This window comes from Sabethes cyaneus, chromosome 2 (genome assembly GCF_943734655.1).
Source record: "Sabethes cyaneus chromosome 2, idSabCyanKW18_F2, whole genome shotgun sequence".
NCBI classification, from domain to species: domain Eukaryota; kingdom Metazoa; phylum Arthropoda; class Insecta; order Diptera; family Culicidae; genus Sabethes; species Sabethes cyaneus.
The window spans coordinates 15,210,789-15,220,036 of record NC_071354.1 but is presented as its reverse complement, the minus strand read 5'-3'; the positions used below and the strand labels follow the sequence as shown (position 1 = coordinate 15,220,036).

At 40.1% G+C, this 9,248-nt stretch overlaps 1 protein-coding gene across 2 annotated transcripts in view; it reads right to left on the bottom strand.

Annotated features, from left to right (window-relative positions):
- Positions 1–9,248, bottom strand: part of LOC128733810 (serine/threonine-protein kinase ULK2) — a 71,220-nt gene that overhangs the window by 47,186 nt on the left and 14,786 nt on the right. The window lies entirely within an intron of this gene.

Genomic DNA, 9,248 nt, shown 5'->3' with positions numbered 1-9,248 from the left:
CGGTTGTAGCGTTGTATTGAGTAGTTTCTTTGAGAAATTTCAAATTTACATTTGCCCTTACACACCGGATCACCAGGAGAAATCATGCTTGAATACAAATGGTAATGCGGTTGCGTACAATATTGTACACAATGTACTTTGCTGCGGCATGCTTCGAAATTGCATACATCGCAGGCGCTTAATAGAAGAGATAAACAGCAGCTAATGTAATGGCATTAGAATAGTGGTAGATATTTATACCATATCGAAATAGATATTCCGAAGGTCGTGATTGTTATAGAATACATATGTGCAGAGAGTGGAATCATAAATACCAATCGCACCATCAAAACAAGCTTGAATCGAACAAAGTAAACAAAGAAGCTCAGGTATTTTTCATTCTTACTAAAAAATGTTAAGGCCGGTGATTCATCTTCTTTTAAATTATTTACCGTATTCAACTACCTTCTGACTGCATTTAGTTGTTTACATTCAAACGAAATTATTTCTTCAATATTTCGCGTGAAAGTTTGAAAATGCGTGTCCTTTCTTCCCAGCACGAATTGCACACAAATGGTGCACCGTTTTTGTTGGTTTTTCGTACGGAAAGAAGGTAGGAGAGAGACATCAGTTCAAACCGCAGCACAGAAGTATGGAAAAGTTTAAACAAGGTTCTCGGAAACAATCAGTAGGAATGATAAGGGAATATTTCGAGCGATAACGTGCAGCATCCAGCACGTCATGTTGCGTTAGATACTGAATCTGCGAACCATGCGACCGTGAGATGCTGACAAAAAAATTGGACTGGTCTCTTTGCCTCTCACTTCATGATGTCTGTCATTTTTAATGTTTTTGTAATTATAAAAAATTGGGCTTCAATCCGATATTTCTATTGAACAGTTCCTTCAAGTACCTTTCGTTTGATACCAATCACTGGCGTGCCAAGGCTGGAGCACACTAGAGCACGTGCCCCACCTGCTCTATAAGTTTTATTTCGAAACAAAAAAATCTCAAGCTGCAATCTGGGAAAATGGAGAAATTAATTTGTTCACCCGGTAATTTTGCACTAAATAAATTAACTGTGTAGAAATAGATCTAGTTTTAAGTCGTATTTTAATACAATTTATTTTTAATTGATTTTTCCTAAGTTATGGCCAAAAAGAACCAATTTTTGGACACACAATTGGGTGAAAAGGTGGGTAGCTACTTTTCAAGAAAAAATGGATTGAAATGCTTGTATGCAGGGGCGGACGTTTCCACCGGGCAACCGGGCAAATGCCCGGTGGGCTCCAGTAAAAATTTCGTCGTTACACAAAATAAGATTTTCCAAAATTTTTATTTCAGTGAAACGCTTTCTACGACTCACGAATGTTCAATTGCTGGGGCCCCGTGATTTATGAAATCAATCAATTTGATGATTGAAAATTCAGCTTCAAATGAGACTGTAGGGACCAAAATGTCTAGTTCAATTAAACTTTTTCTACGACTTGCGAATGTTCGATTGCTGGGCCCCATGATTCAAGAAATCATTAAAGTTGAGCTGTAAGTTGGGGTACATGGTCCGAAAATATTACCAGCTTCAATTCTGAGTATTTAAAAGTAGAATTAGTATTTTATACGCGATCATTTTACTACTCATCAATATTGAACTGTCGGCTTAAGCTCCATACTTAGTTTACTTCGGTGGCGACGGTCCGTTATCGATCCTGCGCCGAATAAATTATGGTCCTCCAGTACTCAATCCTGGGCTACCATTCTTCAAACCCCTCGAACACCAGCTGAACGTGCATCATCCTCGATAGCGCACATCTACCAGTTGCGATGTCTACTCCGAAGTCTACGGCCTCTTCTTGATTCTCTGCTTAAAATAATTTTGGCTACTCTCCCGTCAGGCTTTCTAGCCACGTGACCAGCCCAGCGCAGACTGCCGCACTGTACTATCTTCATTATAACAGCATATTTGCATTCCTAATACAGCTCGTGGTTCATGCGTCTGCGCTACACTCCATTTTCCATTTTTCAAAGTTTTACGTCGTATAGCTTCCTTTAACGTCCATGATTCACGTCCGTAAAGGGCCATCGAGAGGATTAGTGTTCCCTAAGGCGCCTGTTTTATGTGATTTTGCAAGCTACGGGACTTCAGCTACAAATCGTAATACGTAGTAAGCCTAATTCGCAGCTGCAATTAGTCGTTCTATTTTGCGACTTACATCGTTGTCACATGTCACGAGCATACCAAAATACATGAATTCATTTACTACTTCATATCGTTCCCCATTCAGTTCCTCTTCGGCACCAACACCACTTGGATTTCCACGCCATGTACTTCGTTTTGGTGGTGTTAATGGTAAGTCCTAATTTCCCAATTAAATGACCTAAAGGCTTCTTTCGCTGCTTTACTTTTGATTTCGGTGATATCGACGATATCCGCAAAATCAAAAAGCACGTGAAGTCTCATCCGCTATTCTGACTCATAATTTTTACTCATCCACCGTCACATGAATCAACGTAACTGGTTTTGTAGGAAAACCATGTTCTAGCGTTAACTATCACAGCTCATTTTGTTTGACTGAATAGTATGCCGCCTTGAAATCCATAAAAAGATGATGAGTCTGCAAGTTGTACTCCCGGAACTCATCAGTTACTAGACGCAGGGTAAATATCTGATCCATCGTGAAGCGACCCTCATGAAAACCAGCTTAGTACTCGCAGACGAAGAATTCCGCTACCGGTCTCAGTCTACAATACAGGATAGGGAGAGCACCTTATAGGCAACATTGAGCAACGTAATGCCTCGATAGTGGCGAAATGAGGCCAATCAACCACTCCCCCGATATTTATTTTCCACCCTGTTCCTGACAATGAGGCTTATCCTGTACCTGCTCTTATCATGTACCTGCTGACCTTCGTGTTTACTTCTCTATTCAACAGCGTCTGGAAATACTCTTCCACCTGGCTGCTACCGTCGTTTTGTCAGTAAGCAGGTTGCCAGCGCTATCATTGCACATCACAGGCATGGCAAAATTCTTGTACCTGACCGTTTTGTAAAATCTCCGTGTGTTGTTGCTAGCGAACCTCTCCTCTGAACTGGCGAGCACGTGCTTTGCGTACTGGCGTTTTTAGACGGTGGGTTCTTTTTTCCGCAGTTCTAACAGGACGAACCAAAAAGATTCGCGCAGAGTCTCTGGGATTCCTCGCATTGGACTCATGTGAAGATTCTCACAAAATACCTTGCTTATAGAAGCAGGATGCTTATAGGAGAATCCAAGAGTTGAATCTCAGGGATAGCTATAAATCGGCACGGGAATCGCCTGCACTATGAAATAAGAATCCTGGTCTCTCGATTCTTTTCTCTATTGTAACGTGTAGATGCAGTAAGCTACTCATAAATATTGAACTGTTCCTATAATTTATAATCATTTATATCAGCTTATTTGATACGTGCAATTTTGTATGTCATTAACCCTATAACTTAAAATCTGCAGAAATATAAATGGGTGACAGATGAGGAAAACACTGCATTGGTGGCAAAGATGCACAGTGGCACCCATCAGGATGTGGAAAGTGCTCTTCCGGGTTCGCTAAAGGACGGTCAGTAAAGAATCAAATATTCACGCTGCGGCAGATCCTCCAAACAGTCCATGAATACAGAATTCGACGCACAATTTTTTCATTGATTTCAAAGGTGCGTATGATACCATCGACCGTAAAATTATGGCCCTTCTAACCTCGCAGGGGACTTTATCAACGTGATGGGCCCTCAGTGGGCTGCTCAATATGCCGCTACAGGATGTTATGAATGGAGCAACACACAAACTTCAGCAAATCTAGTTAGTTCGTCTGCTTTGCCGATGAAATATGTATTGTCGATAGAACAACAATTGTAGTGGGGGCTAAAAAAACTAAAACTCAAAGTAGCAAAGCAATCTTCGTTCGGTTGAAAAAAAAAAATGCGTGCAAACTAAAGTAGGGTAAAGTGGTGCAGAACGCACCGCTTAAGCAAAGCATCATTTTGCAAAGCAAAGGCGTGTTTGTTCCACGTTTTTCAACTTCTAGAAGACTTTGGGATTTTTTTACACTTACTCCTGGAGAAATTTCCTAACAAAAACCAGTATTTTTTGTTATTTTTGACGATTTTTGGCAAGAGTCAAAATTATTATGTGGGGCAAAACGCCAAAGCCCGTGGGCAACACGTACCAAGTTTGGCCAGCTAGGCGTTAAGCGCAACCAGCAAATTTACACGTGTTGTATCAACTCCTAAAACTAGGCTGCCGAAATGGCGGAAGCGTTCGTTATAGCGTTTGTTACATATGCTTGTTTGCTGGGATATAATGGGTTCATATCTCAACATAATTGGCAATAAAATTTAATCATCTCCTTTTCTCCAACTGATGTGTGATGAAATATTGTAAATTAAACAATGTACAATTAGGTTTAAGGCAAATTCTAAGTCCTATACAATACATCATATTTCTACATTTTTAATAATTAATCCGAAACAAAAGATGTACTGCAAATTAAAAATATTTTATAACTGTTCGATCCCGCTGTGATGCATTCTACCCCTGTTTTGTATTTTGAAGTTTTTTTTTGCAATATATGTGAAAAACATGCCTAGTTAATGCCGTTGTGTTGAATCATCGAGTATGACAGTATGTCAATTAGATAGACTGTATATATTATTAAATTTGCATATCGACTAGTGGTAAAAGCTTAAGAGAAAACCGTGATTTCTTGCATGTGGAATGAGATCGCGGATAATCGCTTGATTTTATTGGATGTGGCTACGTTTGATGCTTTTACATTCTACACAATTATGAATTAGCTTGTTTTATACCAAAATAAAATGCGCATTCATAATTTTACCAAATAGTTTCCTCGTTTTAAACAACTAATAATGGGCCACTCTACCCCCCGGTGCGTTCTGGACAGTCTTCCCCTACCGTGAACCGCTAATATGACGTACACGCTAAAAGGTTGTGAGTCGGTCCTAATGACGAGTGAGTTTGTTTTGTTTCGATCGTACATCGAGCCGCTATGGCGCCCGTTCTCTTCGTACTCGACACTCAACAGTGCCTGAGTCGAGTCAAGTTGCACGACATGACTTACAAAGAGGAGTCAATATTTATTCGATTTACAGTCCTTGTAACGCTGATGTCTTTTGAGTAGATGTCGTTTTTTGTGTTAATTTACTATCATGAGAATATTGCAAACTGGGGCCCTTAATCTCAAAGGCCCTTTGGTTCCCAGTTCGTCCCTGCTTGTATGTACCCATCAAACCATCGATCAGAAGCAGCAGCCTCGTATCTCGTATCTTGTATACATATAACTGGCATATTGGTTTTCTAGTATTGCATGAGCTGAAATGTTATCCCTCAAATTGATTTGAGGCCGTAGGCCGCATGCATGCCTTTTTGGTTTGTTTGTTTGTTTCCCTTCAAACATTGACGAAGCTTATTTACTATGGCACTATGAACATAGCCACTATCATGCCAAACATTCTTTCCATTTGTCATCGGACCATTATCAGGATCGGGGCGGAAGAACAAATGCCGGAGGAGTGGTTGAATGGATGGCCTCATTTGTGCTATTTTTTAAATAAGGACACCGATTTGAATGTAAAAACTGTCGAAGCATAATATTCACCGGCGAGTTCCAGTTCAGATATTAGATAAGTTCCGAGAGTACAACTTGCAGACTCATCATCTCTTTGTGGACTCAACGGCGACGTACGATTCAGTACAACGAAATAAGCCGTGGCAGATGATGCTAGAACTTGGTTTTTCAACGATACTAGTTAAGCAGGATACTAGTTAAGCGGATGGAGCAGGAAGATGTACTCTCCAACCTGCTGTTAAACATTGCCTTAGAAGGTGCAATACGCAGAGCAAATGTGGGAAGAAACGGTACTATCATCACGAAATCGCTTTTAGGCCTTTTACATTGAAAGCAACGAAATTGGGAGCCTCCATTAATACTGCTAAACCGAAGCGCATGGTTCCTGGCAGAAAAAGTGACAGCCCAATTGACGCCAAGTGGTTCAGCTGGATGGTACGTTATGAATTAGTGGAGGATTTTATATACCTCGATATGCCTGTGGCATATGCCAAAGTTATAAGGGTGGCAACTAGGGCTGTCGGTATTGGGCGCTTTTGGTGAAAACCGGTATTTCGGTATTGGCGTAGAAAATACCGGTAGTACCGGTAAAATACCGGTATTGGCAGATTAGTCGAAATCAATAGAAATGTCGATGTTTTTCAGTAAATCTTTTTATTTTGAAACTTTAGCTTCAGTATTGTTGCTTAGCAAATTAGAATTTAAGCAGATATAATACCTTTAATGCGATTTAATTCCCTTACTAGAACGAATTTTATTGCCAACACTTCCAACAATTGAAAAAAACTTCCGCTTTCACTGATGTCTGGCGAATGGCTCTAAGCACATCAGGAATTTTCCCTTCATTTCTTCAAATTTATAGTAGGGAAACCCGCCTTTAATTATTTACAAAATATCTTGTATTGTTGCTTCCAGCATAATTAATGCCCCGGTCTCCTACAGCCTCTCAACAATTTTTTCGCCATCCCCAAACCGGAACTCCTGCATAACGTCATCCTCTTCATCATCGTTCTCAAATACCTCTTCTCTGTTATCAATCCACTATTCGAAGATAGTGGGATGCAGATTTCATCTCCTTTGTTTAATCAATGTATCACTCGAAAGACTTGAAAAATATTCCAAACTCTTTCCTGGTAGATTCTTTGGTGGCAAGAATGCGCAAAAGCGCAAAGATCCCCGTATTCTGATCAGCGCCCGGCTTCGTCGAAACTAATAAATGAAGCTAACTTTCCCTTACCTTTGCGTCATACATTAAGTGACTTGTTTCAAGCAAGCTTCAGCTGAAGCTACTGATTGTGTCAAATGACGACGATTGACAGTCAGGCACGATTTGTCGATGCTGAGTAGATTAATCATAATATGCGTTAAATTGTAGCAAATGTTACTCAAAATCAAATCAATTGCATTCAAAGTCTAGGCTGACCTTTTTCTGAATATTTGATAGAGAAATACAAATGAAACTTTAAAACCGGTCGTCATGATGAAGTGAAAAGCGTCATTGAAACGCTGATTGAAGCCAGTTTTGAAACGAAGCGGTGCTGTTTTATTACCTCATTGTTGAATAACAATTTACTACTGTAAGTGACGTTTCTGGGCCCTGATCTTGTTTCCTAAATTCGTTTTTTGAGAGCTTCGAATAATTTGGTGGCCTTTGAATATCAAGTTGTCTGGCTCATACAATGAAACATTTTTACAAGGTTACTCTACTGTGCCTTAAACGGGTTCAAGAGCTATAATTATTTGACACACAACTTCACTCTCTTCATTGTTACTAGTCGAAGAATCTCGTCGGCATTAACACCAAGTTATTTTTCTGAAAGTTTTATAATCTTTTATCAAATTTAGTTCTTATTCGAATAAGGAGTTGGAAAAAACAAGCAGATTAGAAAATACCGGAAATACCGGTTTTTTGCCTTTCCAAAACCGGTATTTCGGTATCCAAAAATTGGTCGGTATTACCGGTTTCGGTACTACCGGTACTACCGGTTAGACAGCCCTAGTGGCAACTCAATTGGTGATTTCAAATTCCTGGTTTTTTCCCGGTTTTCCTGGACGATTTTGGAAAAATTCCTGGTTGGTGAATACAGCTTAAAATTAGCTACAAGAATAACAAAGTTTTTTTGTATGGAATATTATGCTGGAAAGTTTATCGATTTATCTGTTCCCTTTTTACTAAATACGAAAGAGTAAAAATAGAAATTTATATTTGCTGCACTGAAAAGGCCACCCGTTTCATTTATAAGTTACCTTAATCTAGAACGATTAACTCTTTTAAAAAGAAATTTCGCACATCCATTTAAAACTACTCAGATCATTCTGTAGCTCGAACTGAAAGCTTTCTATTCAATTTCGTAACATTCAAAATTGTGGAATGTGGATTATTTTACAGACCCTTGCCCAGCGAAGAAAGTTGCCTCTTTTGGCCAGTTGGCTCAATTGGCATAGCCGCCTGTAGCTCCAAATACTGTAACTATTCTAGGTCCAAGGAGCTCACGCGGCCTTGATGAGATGAGAACGGATACACAATGAAAACAACCGTTGCCTGATTCCAAACACGACGAAATCCAAGATTGAGCGTGCACGAACCAGGGCGACTAAGTCAGCAACCTATCAACGATATGCCATGCTGGAGATGGATGTTAAGAAGTTTTGTCAACGGGACAAAACAGCCAGGGTAAACTATCTAGTTAAGGAGGAAGAAAGGGCCACCGCCAATAGACATATCCACTTAATAAAAGTGGACATGTAGAAAGTTTTTACCGCCTTAGTGGTGTGCACCAATGCGAGAATGTCGCTTACGGGAAGAGCTGGCCAAATCTCTAATCGACCGTACAGACAAGCTTAACCGTTGAACTGTACATTCAAATAACTATTCTGAGTCTCAAATATCGCAGGTCAACAAAATCAGCGCAGGACGCCCACAGTACGTGGCATCGACCGTGTCAGCTCCTAGGCGCTGTTGCTAGTTCAAATTGAAGCAGTCTTGAAGAGCACCAGGAAAATTCTGCATGTCAATCGAGATGCTGAAAGCTTACCCAGTATTGTCAACGCAAATGTTGCATCAGCTCTTCAGCAATATCTGGATCTTGATGATCCAGAGATTTAGTGATCTTCAGCAAGGCATCTTAACAAATCACTAAGAAGGGAACCGGCATTACAACGCGCGAGGCGCTGTGCAGATTAAACAGCGAGCCTATTTTTGTATTAAAAGACCACTGTAGCAGTCTTAATGATCATCTTTTGAGGTAGGCTCCGATTGCTCTATCACAGTTTACGGACTGCTTATGCCCATTGATGGAGTTGAGCTAGACAGTTGTAATCTTGTGCCTTAAGTCGATACTGGTTAATAAAATCAACGCACTTTAAGGATTTGGGCTTTAGAAAGGAAATTTTGCCTAGAGAAGTTGTACCTAGATAAAGCAAGAGTTCCGTAAGTGCACGGCAGATTCGCTGAACTTTCAAGTTCAGAGTTACAAAAGCGGCAGGTTCCGGAATCATCCGATATTCTTTAAACGATCAAAAGCGGGATAGTGCCCAGTTAGCAGTCCCGTGAATGTGCGTAGTTCACTACAAGTTAAGTTAAGTAGTTTTTTAGCTACTGCAGGATTTGGGTAGATAAACTGTTTCACTGTTTAGTCTTTTCTCTGACGATA